Genomic DNA, 16,185 nt, shown 5'->3' with positions numbered 1-16,185 from the left:
TGTAACATATTTCTGGCCTTTGTCTCAAAATTAATATACTTTAAACTGTACTTCATGATAAAACCTACCTTGTCTCTCCCTTTGTCTATCCCCATTGTGGCCTTGTAAAACTGCTTATATAATGTGAAGTGAGTCTGTTCAATGTTTCTGGTCGTTCTCTCTTGTTTATTTCATGATAAAATCTTCTTTGTCTCTTTCTTTTACATTGAAGCCCAATCAAGATTCCATAATAAATAGACAGTGTTCAATGTGTCAGGCTATGGTCTTTGAAATAAGGCACTATCATTTTTATTTTAGCTAAATATCTTATCTCTAGGGTGGAGGTTGTGGTTTGCTATGAAATGGTTTTGCCACTGTTTGGCTATAGGTATTTAGTTGAGGGCTTTAGCTTTATTTGTTGGAGGTGTAATCCTTTCAATAGCTTTGCAAAAAAAGAAACTGGGAAGAGTCCAGAGAAAAAAGTAGGTACCAAAGTGATCCTATTAGTATGACAAAATTCAAAAATAACTTTATTATTGGACATAAAACATTCACAACATATTAAGACTTTAAACCTCTACTTGCCACAGTATTAAAAAGTAACAATGTTGTTATCAATTAAAAGAACCAGAGTCTGGAAAATATCCAGATAATATGTAACAAGTGATTTATTTAGGGCACCATAAAATCACGTTACATGGTGCAATGAAGCTGGATCTACAGTGGGACCCAACGACAAGAAAATTAAATCACATTATCCATCTTGCACAAGGGATCTGGATACAGAATAAAAAAGGAATATAGAGAATAATCCTCCATCACAGGTTAACACATTTGAAGCAGCAGTAACAATACAGTACATTCGTAATCAAAATTAGGTATCTAATATAAGTACCTAGCCTTATACATACAGTACCTACAACAGAATAGAAAATTACCCTCTGAGCTATGATGTATAAGTCACTAATCACTCAAAAACACCCTGAATGTGTAAGAGTCTTTCAGTAAGAGAGAACAGCTGACTTTTTAAGTTACTACTGAACGCCCAGAGTTTATAAAATGTATTTAGCTTACCTTCTTTACAGGCTATGATCTGTTCTAAGGAGTATGTGCCCAATGTGAGTCATATAACCTCTACTACAGTTAAAATTGTATTTTACTTCCATTTCTGAAGTAAAATGAGTCATGCTGTGAACAAAATAGGCATAGTTATGGACCTTATGTCTTGGGGAATGGTAATTGGCCTGTGGGTAATTGGCTTTGGTGATAATACAAGTAATACAAGTAATTGCAGAATACAGAGTTCAAGTAGCTATGTAAATGTGGGCATGCCCACAGCATATGCATTACAATTCCAACCTAGCCGAAACCCCTCCAGCATAGATTGGAGGTTGATTTATTGTAGTTGAATAATGTGTAAGGTTTGTAATACCATCTTAGATAGAGTTTCTGTGCCATTTCCCAGTATGTCATACATTATGATGTTGATAATTTTATTGTAATGGCAGATTGCCATTGTTGGTCAGTGATATTGTGTTGTAATTTGGTATCCCACTTGTGTAATGGGTTGGATTAATGAAAGTGCAATTTCAAACTTTTGTCTAATTCACAATTACTTTCAATTGATGGTGTTTTCTATCTACAGACCCATGGCACAGCGATGGGGGTACATTTTGCCTCAAGCTATGCCAATCTCACCATGGGTCTGTGGGAAAACAGATATACAGTATTTGGACCAATAATCCCTTCACCTCGCACCTGATTTTTTATGGCCATTACATCGATAATGTCAGCATCATTTGGGACGACCCAAAATCCTCACAATTTGTAGCCCACTGTAATGCCAGCGACATGGGTCGGTCATTCACTTCAGTCTGTGATGAGAACACACTAGCCTTCCTTGATCTTACACTAGAAAAAACAAACAAGAGAAGCGCCTCTGAGTATTCTGTTTTAAAGAAATAACAAATTGATACATCAGCACTTACATAATAGTAAATGAAGCGGTGCTCAAGACGATGGCAATATTCCAGCTGCCATGAACTAGAGCGCGCATGCTCTGTTTTTGACCTGCGCATGCTCTGAAATGCATCTTGGTCCCCTGTTCGTTTCCTTCCAGCTGACGTCACACGCCAGTCCACGAGACTCCGGTACAGCCGCCATTTCCACCTACGGCTCCGAGCGGCTATCATAGCCTGGATTTGAGGACACCTTTTGAGGCACTCTCTGTCTCTGAACCTCTTACCAGCTTGAATGTTGCCATCATCTCGTCCTTACTATTATGTAAGTGCTGATATATCAATTTGTTATTTCATTAAAACAGAATACTCAGGGCGCTTCTCTTGTTTTTTTTTTCCTGAGCTGGCTTCGCCTTCTAGAAGAGCTGCCCTGGGTACCTGTTAGCTATTCCCATTGGCCTTGAAGAGCCATTTACACAAACCATATAGTACGTCTTATGGACTGGAATACATGTCTTTGGACTAATTGTCTTTTGGACTATTTTTTGCTATATGCATTTTTTGCTATATGCACTTTTTGTGCCTGTAGCCTTTCTCTTGATTTAGGTGTATATACTGTACATTTTTACTTATGATTTTCTATGCTGACATCCTGAGCGCTAATACTCGTTGCAATTCTATATTGATCTTACACTTAGTCACCACAATGGGACCATGCATTGACAAAATTACACTAAACTCACTGCAGGTAATTCTTATCTACATTAACCACATAGCGACCACCGCATGCACATTTACGTCTACACCAGGGGTGTCCAAACTTTTTTTCAAAGAGGGCCAGATTTGATGAAGTGAACATGCGTGAGGGCTGACCATTTTACCTGACATTCTTTGAATTATTACAATTCGGTGTTCGTCCGAGCACTAATACACTGCCCAACAAGAATTATCTTGCCTTTGTGGCTGTGTGTGGTGAAGAGATGAGCTTGGGCGTGTTATTTGGATACACTGTATATATCTCTTTTGTGGTCCCAACGAATCCCAGAGCACTGCTCAGGAATAAGGATGAGCTTGGGTGTGTTATTTGGATATACCGTATTTATTGGCGTATAACACGCACAGGCTTAACATTGCCATGAATGCAGCCTCGCATGTGCCATGAATGCAGCAGCCTCGCATGTGCCATGAATGCAGCAGCCTCGCATGTGCCATGAATGCAGCAGCCTCGCATGTGCCATGAATGCAGCAGCCTCGCATGTGCCATGAATGCAGCAGCCTCGCATGTGCCATGAATGCAGACTGATTGATGCCCATCTGCAGCCTCGGAGGGGAAATAGAGGGGGGATGAGTGCCGATAGATTTCAAACAGGAGAATCTCTTGTTTACTCAGTTACCTCTTTAATACTAAGTCCTGCCTACTATGATAGACAGAACAGTCATTCAATGGCATCCCAGGAGACTGGACTTCCTATTACAGATGCCGCTGAGTAAACAGGAGATTCTCTCTTTATGTAATCTGATGGCACTTTTCCCGCCCCTCTGAGGCAGCGCCAATTAATACGGTATATATCTTTTGTGGCCCTGGGGGCCACAAACAATATATATATCCAAATCCCCAGGGGGGCCGTATTATATTACCAGGGGGGCCACAATTGGCCCTTTGGCCAGACTTTGGACATGCCTGGTCTACACAATGGCACAGGCAGGTGAAAGTGCGTACCTGTACGTCCCTTTGTGTGCCTCGTGAGTGCACTCATGGGTCACGGGAACTCGGTGTTCCCAGGCTGCCCGTGATTGCGGTCGGCAAAGGCAGAACAGAGGGATGCCTTTGTAAACAAGGCATTCCCCTGTTCTGCCTAGTGACATGTCACTGATCTACTGTTCCCTGTGATCGGGAACAGTGATCAGTGATGTGTCACTGGTAGCTCCTCCCCTTAACAGTTAGAATCAATCCCTAGGACACACTTGACTCCTTCAGTGCCACCCAGTGGTTAATCCCTTCACTGCCAGTGTAATTTTCACAGTAATCAGTGCATTTTTATAGCACTGATCGCTGTAAAATGACAATGGTCACAAAAATGTGTCAAAAGTGTCCGATGTGTCCGCCATAAATTCACAGTCACAATAAAAATTACATATCACTGCCATCACCAGTAAAAAAAATAATAATAATAATGCCATAAAACTATCCCTTATTTTGTAGACCACCAGGTATGCACAAACTTAATCTCAGCAAAAGTTGTCTATATGTATACTCCAGGAAATGAAGCCCGGTTATCACATGTATAAGGAGAGGAAAGAAATATGCTCATTGTGCAGACATCCAAAGAAAAGCAAATTTATTGAATATAAGCTAATTACAACACACGTAATAAAGTGTTGCAAGCAAAAAGGATGGTGGCTGTATCTCCGTGCACACCAATACGTCACATGTCCCTTACTCCTCCCGATAGGGCAGAAGTCTTCACCTCCATACCATAGACATGCATCATCCGGAAGGGAAACTTCAAATTAAAATTGAAAGACTCTCCACAGGCTGGATGCCAAATGACATCCACATCCCGGGAGCACACTCAAAGGGGGAAAAATATATATATTGTAAATATTAATTATTTATTAAATATAATATATATATATATATATATATATATATATATATATATATATATATATATATATATATATATATATATATATATATATATACACACATATATTATTTTCCTCTTTCTCATCTCTATTTTTATTTATTTTTTATTTCATTTTAATTTTTATCTTTATTTTTATTTTTATTTTTATTTCTATTTATCATTTATATATGTCCACTAAACATGTAGGGACAAATTCTCAAAAAAGCTGCCTAACTTAACTTTCAGCAGTTAAGTTACACTGACTTAAAATTTCTACCTAAGTGCCTGATCGTCAAAGCACTTACCTAGAAATTACACGCCGTGTAACTTAAGTGCCGCCGTCGTAAGGCGGTCCTCCTCTCCTGGGGGCGTTTAAAATTTAAATGAGGCGCGCTCCCGCGCCGGCCGTACTGCGCATGCGTGTGACGTCATTTTCCCGACGTGCATCGCGCAAACGTAATTAACGCCGGGCGGCTTTGAGAATTTCGACGGGACACTAAAGTTGCGACGGGTGAAAAAAAAAAGACGCGCCGGGAAAACAAATAATTTTAAAAAAAAATGACAGCGTCGCTCGGCATGCATTCCTGAGAGGGAGAACTCCATGCCAATTTTCAAAGAAAAAACCGGCATGGGTTCCCCCCCCCAGGAGCATACCAGGCCCTTAGGTCTGGTATGGGTTGTAACGAGACCCCCCCCACGCCAAAAAATTTACGTAGGGGGTCCCCCTACAATCCATACCAGACCCGTATCCAAAGCACGCTACCGGCCGGTCAGGAAGGGAGTGGGGACGAGCGAGCGCCCCCCCCCCCCTCCTGAGCCGTGCCAGGCTGCATGCCCTCAACATGGGGGGGTTGGGTGCTCTGGGGCAGGGGGGCGCACTGCGGGCCCCCCCACCCCAGAGCACCCTGTCCCCATGTTGATGAGGACAGGACCTCTTCCCGACAACCCTTGCCGTTGGTTGTCGGGGTCTGCGGGCGGGGGCTTATCGGAATCTGGGAGTCCCCTTTAATAAGGGGGCCCCCAGATACTGGCCCCCCACCCTAAGTGAATGGATATGGGGTACATCGTACCCCTATCCATTCACCTGGAGGCAAAAAGTAAAAGTTAGTAAACACACAACACAAGGCTTTTTAAAATAATTTATTATTCTGCTCCGGATGCCCCCCCTGTCTTCTTTATTAGCTCTATTACCAGGGGGGCTTCTTCTTCCGCTCTCCGGGGGTCTTCCACTCTCCGGGGGTCTTCTTCCACTCTCCGGGGGGGGTTTCTTCTTCCGCTCTCCGGGGGGGGGCTTCTCCGCTCTCCGGGGGGCTTCTTCCATCTTCTCCCCTCTTCCGCTGTTGACTCAGCAAACCCCGGTTCTTCTCCAGCTGTCCGGTGCCTTCTTCTTCAGCGCTGGCTGCCTGCTATGTTTGTGTGTTAGCTCAATTAGTAACAGGCAGCCAGCGCGGTCTTCTGTGATGTCAGGTTCTTCTTCTTCCCTCTTCCGATGTTGCCTCGTCGCCTGTTGTCGCTGTAATGATGGAGGCGCGCCTTGCATCCCATTTATATAGGCATCACCGTCCCATCATGCTCCGGCAGGTACCCACGTGGTGGGTCCCTACCCACGTGCACCCACCACGTGGGTACCTACCGGAGCATGATGGGACGGTGATGCCTATATAAATGGGATGCAAGGCGCGCTTCCATCATTACAGCGACAAGATGCGACGAGTCAACATCGGAAGAGGGGAGAAGAACAGAAGACCCTGACGTCACAGAAGACCGCGCCGGCTGCCTGTTACTAATTGAGCTAACACACAAACATAGCAGGCAGCCAGCGCTGAAGAAGAAGGCACCGGACAGCTGGAGAAGAACCGGGGTTCGCCGAGTCAACAGCGGAAGAGGGGAGAAGTTGGAAGAAGCCCCCCGGAGAGCGGAGAAGCCCCCCCCGGAGAGCGGAAGAAGAAACCCCCCCCGGAGAGTGGAAGAAGACCCCCGGAGAGTGGAAGACCCCCGGAGAGCGGAAGAAGAAGCCCCCCCTGGTAATAGAGCTAATAAAGAAGACAGGGGGGGCATCCGGAGCAGAATAATAAATTATTTTAAAAAGCCTTGTGTTGTGTGTTTACTAACTTTTACTTTTTGCCTCCAGGTGAATGGATAGGGGTACGATGTACCCCATATCCATTCACTTAGGGTGGGGGGCCGGTATCTGGGGGCCCCCTTATTAAAGGGGACTCCCAGATTCCGATAAGCCCCCGCCCGCAGACCCCGACAACCAACGGCAAGGGTTGTCGGGAAGAGGTCCTGTCCTCATCAACATGGGGACAGGGTGCTCTGGGGTGGGGGGGCCCGCAGTGCGCCCCCCTGCCCCAGAGCACCCAACCCCCCCATGTTGAGGACATGCGGCCTGGCACGGCTCAGGAGGGGGGGGGCGCTCGCTCGTCCCCACTCCCATTCCTGACCGGCCGGGTAGCGTGCTTTGGATACGGGTCTGGTATGGATTGTAGGGGGACCCCCTATGTCAATTTTTCTGCGTGGGGGGGTCTCCTTACAACCCATACCAGACCTAAGGGCCTGGTATGCTCCTGGGGGGGAACCCATGCCGGTTTTGAATTTTAAAATTGCCGTCTAAAATCTCCCTCGGGAATGCATACCAAATGCCGTTGCTTGAATGGGCCTTTACAATGTGTGACTAACTTTCCACATTATAAAACCAGCCCTAGTTTTGCGCAGGCAAATTCGGAACTTACGCAGAAATCACAGTGATGAAATGCTTTGAAAATCTGCTTAAGTCCTCATTTGCATACGCAAAGCTGCATTTCAATGAGAAATGCCCCCAGTGGTGGATGCGGTACTGCATCCTAAAATCTGACCGTGTAAGTGTCTTACACATGTCAGATTTTCTGCCTAACTTTGGAAAAAGCCTTTTGAGAATCGTTTCCAAAGTTAGGCACAGGGATACGCAGGCTGAACAGCAGTTAAGTCTGCGTATCTCTTTTGAGAATCAGGCCCGTAGAGCTTTCCTATGATGCTATGTCACACACTGGGTATACACACTTTAGGTCCATTACAATGTGTATCATGCTGGAACAGTTGTGTACATATTTATAAATTATCTAGATTATATTTTTTGAGACCTATTTTATAAAAATATTTTCAACTGTTTAATGTGTACAGTATGTACTGTATGCTCCTATGTAATAAACAATCATTATTATTATATACTGTATTTATCTGGTTGTTCATTTTAGCTGTGTGCTTCATATAAAGCACACAAAAAATACTCAATTTTCTTTCAATATGTACTAGGGATGGAGGTTCATGAACTTTATAGTTCTGGCCTCATATAAAGTCCCAACCCTTTCGTTCCTCGTTTCCAAGTAATATAGGGAGGGAAGCATGCAACTAACCTATTATACAACATTATTATCATAATCTGTGTCATATTTCTGCCATTATGGATCTCATTTTGATATAGGGGCCAATTTTGGATGATCACTGGGGGTAGCTTTGGTTTTCTTTATCCCCAGGAGCTACAAGTCTACAACACACATCAGGGCCTTCCCCTCCCAATCTATTATATGGTGGAATGAGTGGACACTCAATGCGGGTCGGTGCCACGCCCACATGTCGAGTGGATGGTGTAATTCATGATGCTGCGTGCCAACATGGTATTTGTCCTACTGCGTACACCACAAGGGAGGTTTTGACACCAACCACTGAGCGTCAATTGCCGCTCAGGCACCACCTCCCCTTTGACTATGCTGCCTGACTTTGGTAGTGATCTGTGGCTGATTGCTTGTACTTATAACACACTTTCATTGAGCTGACCCCTTGGCTTGTTCTGATTATTGAGACACTGTTGCAACTTTCTGGAATATTACTCAATCTCACACTTAAAGAGGAAGTAAATTCTGATGGGTTTTACTTTCTCTGTTATTCCCTGCAAAGTAAAAGCATAATGGGCTGGTATGCATTGCATACCAGCCCATTTTGTGGCACCTACCTGCAATCAAAGCCTGCACTGTCCCCGCTGGTGGAAGCATCCATCTTCTAGTAATCAGATGAGGAGCAGTGCTAGCAGTACAGTACTAGATGACCTAGTGAAAACTATATACTACATAAGTGACAACATATGTAAAAAAAAAACATAACATAACAAATAACAATCTAACAATATGTAATATGCTACAAAACTTGATTATTCACTGGAAAGATATCCAGCTCCATAAATAGCAAATGTTTTAGTGCTTCAATCTTCAATGAGCCAATAATTCCTTCAGTGTTCCGACAAATGAATAAAAAGTGATCCCCCTTCAGAGACCCCACTCACCAGAGATAGTATCTAAATAGATAGGAACACAGGGGGTAATCCACAAAAGGGATACGCCAACGTATCTACTGATACGCCGACGTATCTACTGATACGCCGTCGTATCCCTGTTTCTATCTATGGAACTGATCCACAGAATCAGTTTCACATAGATAGACAGAAGATCCAACATGTGTAAGGGACTTACACTGTTGGATCTTAGGATGCAGTACCTCGGCCGCCGCTGGGGGCATTTCGAGTCAAAATGCCGCGTCGGGTATGCAAATTAGCACTTACGGAGATCCACGAAGCTTTTCAGCTTCGTTTTTTCACCGTAAGTATTAGTTTGCTATCGCAAAATTACACCATGTAAAAGTAGACCCTTCTTTCCCGCGACTGTGTCTTTTTTTTTTTTCCCGCCGCAACTCGTATTTTTTTTTTACGCCCGTCGCGATTCTCAAAACCCGGGGCAACGTAAAACCACGCAAAGCACATCGGGAAAATGATGTCGGGAGCATGCGCAGTACGTCCGGCGCGGGAGCGCGCCTAATTTAAATGGGACTCGCCCCATTAAATTAGGAACGCCTTGCGCCGGACGATTTTAAGTTACACCGCTGCAAATTTCAAGGTAAGTGCTTTGTGGATCGGGCACTACCTTGTGCAATTTGCGGCGGTGTAACTTAAATGACAAAAGTTACGTTGCGCCGGGTGTTTGTGGATTACCCTCTAAAATAGGAACTAGTATTAAAAAAAATTAAACACCATGGAATTATACACCACTCAGAAACTGAAAAAAAATAGAAAAACATTATACAAAAATATATAAAATTAAATTAAAAATTTAAATAAAAAATAAATAAACATAAAATTAAAATAAAATAAAATGTAAAACATTAAAAAACAATTAAAAAGAGAAACATTTATAAAAATGAATAAAATCGAGTGGTTTGAACAAAAAATAGTTACGATCCAACTCTATGTTGAGGCCATAAGGCCATGAGAAGTACAAAGTCTATGGATCCATTTGGTCTTGTTCTGTCAGATGGATCTCTTGAGATAAGAACCTCTCCAATGTTCTTCCACCCTATCAATCCCACAGAACTTGAGACCCCTGTGATCCCTATTGTGAAACAACCTAAAATGATTAGACTGACCATGATGTTTATAACCCTTTTTAATTCTGTTTACATGTTCTTACCCCTAATTGTCCACATATTTGAAGTTTTAGCACTTTTTGTGCAGCAGCTGCAGTCGCTTAGTCACTTTTTACATTTATTTACTTTATTTCACTCTAGCGCAAGTTTTTTGTATCAAAAGCATCCATCTTCTGCCCTCTTCCTTCCAGAGCCACGGAATCCAAAACTGTGACTGGCCGGAGCCACGTGACGTCACTCCTGCGCATGCATGTGGAAGCCAGTTATAGCACATATGAGTGAAGAAACGGCACGGAGGTTTGTTACTTCACAGCAAATGCGCTGATGACATCATTGGCACACTACAATGTAAATATTCTCCTTCCTCCTCTGTTCCATCGCCATATCCCTGTAGTGATCCATATCTGTTTCCCACAGGTATGTCATATCTCCGAGGGGCTCTAGGGAAATTTGGGGGACCTCCATATATCCACCCCCAAGTTACTCCTCTGTGAAGGATCCTCATACCTTCCATTGGGGTCCATATAAGGCTGTCTTCCTTGGAGATGTGGATAAGAATTAGTGTGGTAATTGTTATAAGGCACCTGGGAATGTCTAATTCTCCTATTGACTCCTGTCTGTGGGAACTTGCCTTGATTTCTAGGATAATTATTGGAAGGCTGCTGATAATAATTCCTCAGTGCACTATTTTGAACTCTAGCTGCACCATTATTTCCTTTCTTTTTTTTGTTGTTGTTGTGGTGTGGGATTCCATCCTGGTCTAGAGGGACCCAGATCCCTATATCCAGGGGTCAGGGGTCCGGGTTGGGATCTTGGGTGGTCAAAAGAGGGGGGGTACTTGTGTACTCACCAAATTTTCCACCCCATCCATATTCACAATTTCTGGTGATGTTATAAAACTCTCTGGCCCAGATTCTCGTATATCCACGTAAATCTCCGCGGGCGTATCATATCTCGCCGCCGCAAGTTTTACGGGCAAGTGCTTTATTCACAAAGCACTTGCCTGTAAAGTTGTGGCGGCGTAGCGTAAATCCTCTAATCCTCCGCCCGCCTAATTCAAATGATCCGGATAGGGGGCGTGGATCATTTAAATTAGGCGCGTTCCCGCATCGATCGTACTGCGCATGCGCCGTCCCTAAAATTTCCCGACGTGCATTGCGCGAAATGACGTCGCAAGGACGTCATTGGTTTCTACGTGAACGTAAATGGCGTCCAGCACCATTCACGGATGACTTACGCAAACAGCGTAAATTTTTTAATTTCGACGCGGGAACGACAGCCATACTTAACATTGGTTGCCCCTCATATAGCAGGGGCAACTTTACATGTCGCAAATCTAACGTAAACGTTGTATCTTCACTGCGTCGACCGTGCTTACGTTCGGGAATGCGCGTATTTTGCTAATTTGCATACTCGATCGGGAAAACGACGGAGGCGACACCTAGCAGCGAAAACAAAAATTGCATTTAAGATCCGACAGCGTAAGAGCCTTACGCCTGTCGGATCTAATGGTTATCTATGCGTAACTGATTCTAAGAATCAGTCGCATAGATACGACGGCCCAGATTAGGACTTACGACGGCGCACATGGCGTTGCGCCGTCGAAAGCCCTTTCAGAATCTGGGCCTCTCTGTATATCTCCTGCCATTTAAAGACATTGGGGGTTATTTACGAAAGGCAAATCCACTTTGCAGTCGCTGTAAATCTGAGGGGTAGATCTGAAATGAAGGGAAGCTCTGCTGATTTTATCATCCAATCATGTACAAGCTAAAATGCTGTTTTCTATTTTCCTTGCATGTCCCCCTTGGATCTACAGTGACTGCACTTCCAAGTGCACTTTCAGTGCAATTTCTAGTGCACTTTGTACTTGTAGTTTGCACTTGTAGTGCAAAGTGGATTTGCCTTTAGTAAATAATCCCCATTGTGTAACCTCTATCATAATTTATTGTAATTCCTTAGTGTATACCTGATATAAACCCTCCTTATTCATAGGGATAAGCTTTTCTTTTATTTCCTGCTTTTATTTTGACACTGTTTAAAAAAAAAAATGGGTCACTTTTATTCCTATTACAGGGAATGTAAACATCCCCTATAATACAAAAAAAAACATTATTTGCTTTTATTAACTTCCATACAACGGGACAGGGTACCTTAAAGTGGTTGTAAACTCTCCTGCATCACATTTACCTATAGGTAAGCCTAGAATAATGTTTACCTATAGTTAGTGAAAATATCTCCTAAACCTGCCCTGTTAAGTGCTCAATTGAGCATATTACAGCATTTGAAAGATCAGCGGTAGAAGGAAGGATCCGGATATCAGACTAATCTGTGGATATACCATCTCTGCTTTAGTGCTCCCTTCTTTGTGTGCTCATATGATCTCTATAATTTGAGATCCATCACATCTGGTAAGCGGCTTTTTGTTCTTTGGCTGTCTTTTGGCTGTTTCTTGAGTGTTTTTGGTGAAGAGAGCAATATTTTGACCATTTAAAAAATGTGGCTTTCAAATATTTGCACGGATCAAAGCATCAATAAGAAGAAAAAAGTGTAGTTGCGCTGAATAAATAATTAAGTGAAAATTTAAAATTGATAAACAAAGTCCAAAGTGCTGATAAGAACAAGCAATAAAGTCCAAAAATTCCAAAATTCTTGATTAACCACTTAAGGACCGCCTCATGTACATATACGTCAGCAGAATGGCACAGGCAGGCACATGTACGTATATATACGTGCCCTGCTTGACGTGGGTCGGGGGTCCGATCGGGACCCCCCCCCGTACATGCGGCGGTCCCCGTGGCTTCAGGAGCGATCCGGGACGACGGCGCGGCTATTCGTTTATAGCCGCTCCGTCGCGATCGCTCCCCGGAGCTGAAGAACGGGGAGAGCCGTGTGTAAACACGGCTTCCCCGTGCTTCACTGTGTCGGCGCATCGATCGCGTCATTCCCTTTATAGGGAAGACACGATCGATGACGTCATTCCTACAGCCACACCCCCCTACACTAGTAAACACACACAAAGTAAACCCTAACTCCTACAGCGCCCCCTGTGGTTAACTCCCAAACTGCAAACTGTAATTTTCACAATAAAGAATGCAATTTAAATGCATTTTTTGCTGTGAAAATGACAATTGTCCCAAAAATGTGTCAAAATTGTCCGAAGTGTCCGCCATAATATCGCAGTCACGAAAAAAATCGCTGATCGCCGCCATTAGTAGTAAAAAAAATAAAAAAAATAAAAATGCAAAAAAACTATCCCCTATTTTGTAAACACTATAAATTTTGCGCAAACCAACCGATAAACGATTATTGCGATTTTTTTTACCAAAAATATGTAGAAGAATACGTATCGGCCTAAACTGAGGAAAAAAAATGTTATATATGTTTTTGGGGGATATTTATTATAGCAAAAAGTAAAAAATATAGCATTTTTTTCAAAATTGTCGCTCTATTTTTGTTTATAGCGCAAAAAATAAAAACCGCAGAGGTAATCAAATACCACCAAAAGAAATCTCTATTTGTGGGGAAAAAAAGACGCCCATTTTGTTTGGGAGCCAGGTCGCACGACCGCGCAATTGTCTGTTAAAGCGACGCAGTCCCGAACTGTAAAAACCCCTTGGGTCTTTAGGCAGCATTTTGGTCCGGGGCTTAAGTGGTTAACTTGTCTTTGAACTAGTAAAGCCAAAAATGAAAAATACCACGACCAACAGAAAGCACCATAAGAAATACACGCTTACCAAAGGGCAAGCATATAGGGCTTGCGGCTGAACCCCAGCCAGGGCCTTTTAACTGGAAGTGCCTCCAACATCAAGGGTTAAGATCCTCCCGATTTCCGTGGATATTAGTAAGCCCCCGAAGAAAATAAAAACTCACAATAGTGATGTACCATAAAAATAATTTTAACTAAAAATGTAATCAGTGAAACCAAAAAAGGGAGAAGAGACCACCACCAACAGGAAGCACCATAAAAAAATGCACGCTTACCAGACGGCAAGTATATAGGGCTTGCGGCTGAAACCCCAGCCAGAGCCTTTAGCATCAATAAGGACTTTCACAATTCATTAATTAATGTATGCACATGTTTGCTTTTGCATACATTTAATTACAGTTTAATGGTTTTGCATACATTTAATCACCATTTATGGCTTTTGTTTTACACTATATTAGTATATTTGGGTTGCACATCTATTTTTTTGTACAAAATAAAAAATTAAAGTAAAATAAATAAGATTTTTTTTAGCAAACACATACGTGAGCAGTGCCCGCATATGAAAACGATACTCAAACCACACATGTTAGGTATCACTGCAATCGTTAGAGTGAGAGCAATAATTATAGCCCTAGAACTCCTCTCTAACTCACACATGCAACACATAGAATTTTTTTAAACGTTGCTAATGGAGATTTTTAAGGGTAAAAGTTTGTTGCCATTACACTAGATGCCTGTGTATCACATGTTTATTATTCATATATGTACCTACTGTTCATTTACATGTATGTTGTTTTATAACTGGCCATTATTGATGATATCATTGTATGCATGTCTTTTGTAAAAATTATATAATGAAATATAAACAAGTGCGCAACCAAAAATTTTGTGAAAATTCATTGAGAAAATGTGAAATAGCCAACTCAGTGTTAAAGGGTCATTAAAGGAATTTTTTTTTTGTTGCTGAGACATAACAGTTAACTGATTCCTTTTAAAAATGATTAAAAATAGATACAAATCAGTCATATAATGTGCCTGCAGGTTAGTTTCACTTTTAAACTGGTTTCATGTTCCTGTGAACTAGAGAGACACACAGAACAAAAACAAACAAATCCAGGGCAGTGTTTTGTTTTTTTTAAATTAATCTGATTGGTTCTGTTAAGTTTTCGACACACAGTAATGACAGCTTAGACCACAGTGAAAAGCTCCCAGTACTGTGGTTATAAGGAGCCAGACAAGCAGGAAGTGTGGAGATCACAGCAGAATTACAGCAACTTCAAAGCAAAAACGAACAACGAGGACATGAAACCGGTACTGCAGTAAGGTAAAGGAAGATATTTAGCTAAAAAAAAAATACCTTTAGTGATGCTTTAATTATACATATAAAAACACACAAATAAACCAAAAAATAAAGCAAAATAATTCCAAATAACTATATGTTTGAAAAATACTGTGTAAAAAAAACAGAAACAAAGTCCCAGAACATAGAAGTGAAGGAGATGTTAATAATAGGGCACTTCTAGGGATTAATCCAATAATCACTACAATATTCGGTGAAGTATTTAGAAGAAGCCTTGATCTATTTTCAGCCAAAGAGTGAAATATTACTGCCGCTTACCGGACTGAAGAGATCTAAGATTATAGCGATCTTAGGAGCATGTGCATCAGCCTGCCGACCATGATAGAAACCACCTCGATCAGAGAGGAATGCTGATCTTGTAGTATTGGGATGTATACAGCCTGACGGGACATGGTTGTTTCTTATATGGCTACCTTATCAGATCTCAGCTGTGCCAATGATTTACATTCTCAGAATAAGTGCCTGGTAAAGCTGAGTGGATTCTGCCTGTTTTTTTTTTTTCTGTGTGATCCGGGCTGAAGAACAGCTGAAGGTGATATCCTCATCTAACCAGACGGAAGCATTCCTCTCTGATCGAGGTGGTTTCTACCGTGGCCGGCAGGCTGATGCACACTCTCCTTAGATCTCTATAATCTGAGATCTCTTCAGTGCGGTAAGTGGCAGTAATATTACACTGTTTGGCTGAAAATAGATCAAGGCTTCTTCTAAATACTTCACCGAATATTGTAGTGATTATTGGATTAATCCCTAGAAGTGTCCTATTGTTAACATCTCCTTCACTTCTATGTTCTGTGACTTTGTTTCTGTGTTTTAAACAGTATTTTTCAAACATATAGTTATTTGGAATTATTTTGTTTCAGAATGTCCCCAGAACATGCATAGATGGGAAATCTCCCAATGGGACACAGATGGCAACAAGTGATTGTGACCCTCCATTACTCAATCCAAAATGAAAAAAAAATACAAGTTTTTAGTTCTACTTTAACTTTGGATTTATATATGTATATGTGGCAACCATGACTGCTCATTGCATGCGCAGGCTGTGCTAATGAATCCCCTTTTAGTGAATGTTTAGTGAATGTCACATTCACTGCTTTATTTATA

Source organism: Rana temporaria, chromosome 5 (genome assembly GCF_905171775.1).
Source record: "Rana temporaria chromosome 5, aRanTem1.1, whole genome shotgun sequence".
NCBI lineage: Eukaryota > Metazoa > Chordata > Amphibia > Anura > Ranidae > Rana > Rana temporaria.
This window is presented reverse-complemented; position numbering follows the sequence as displayed.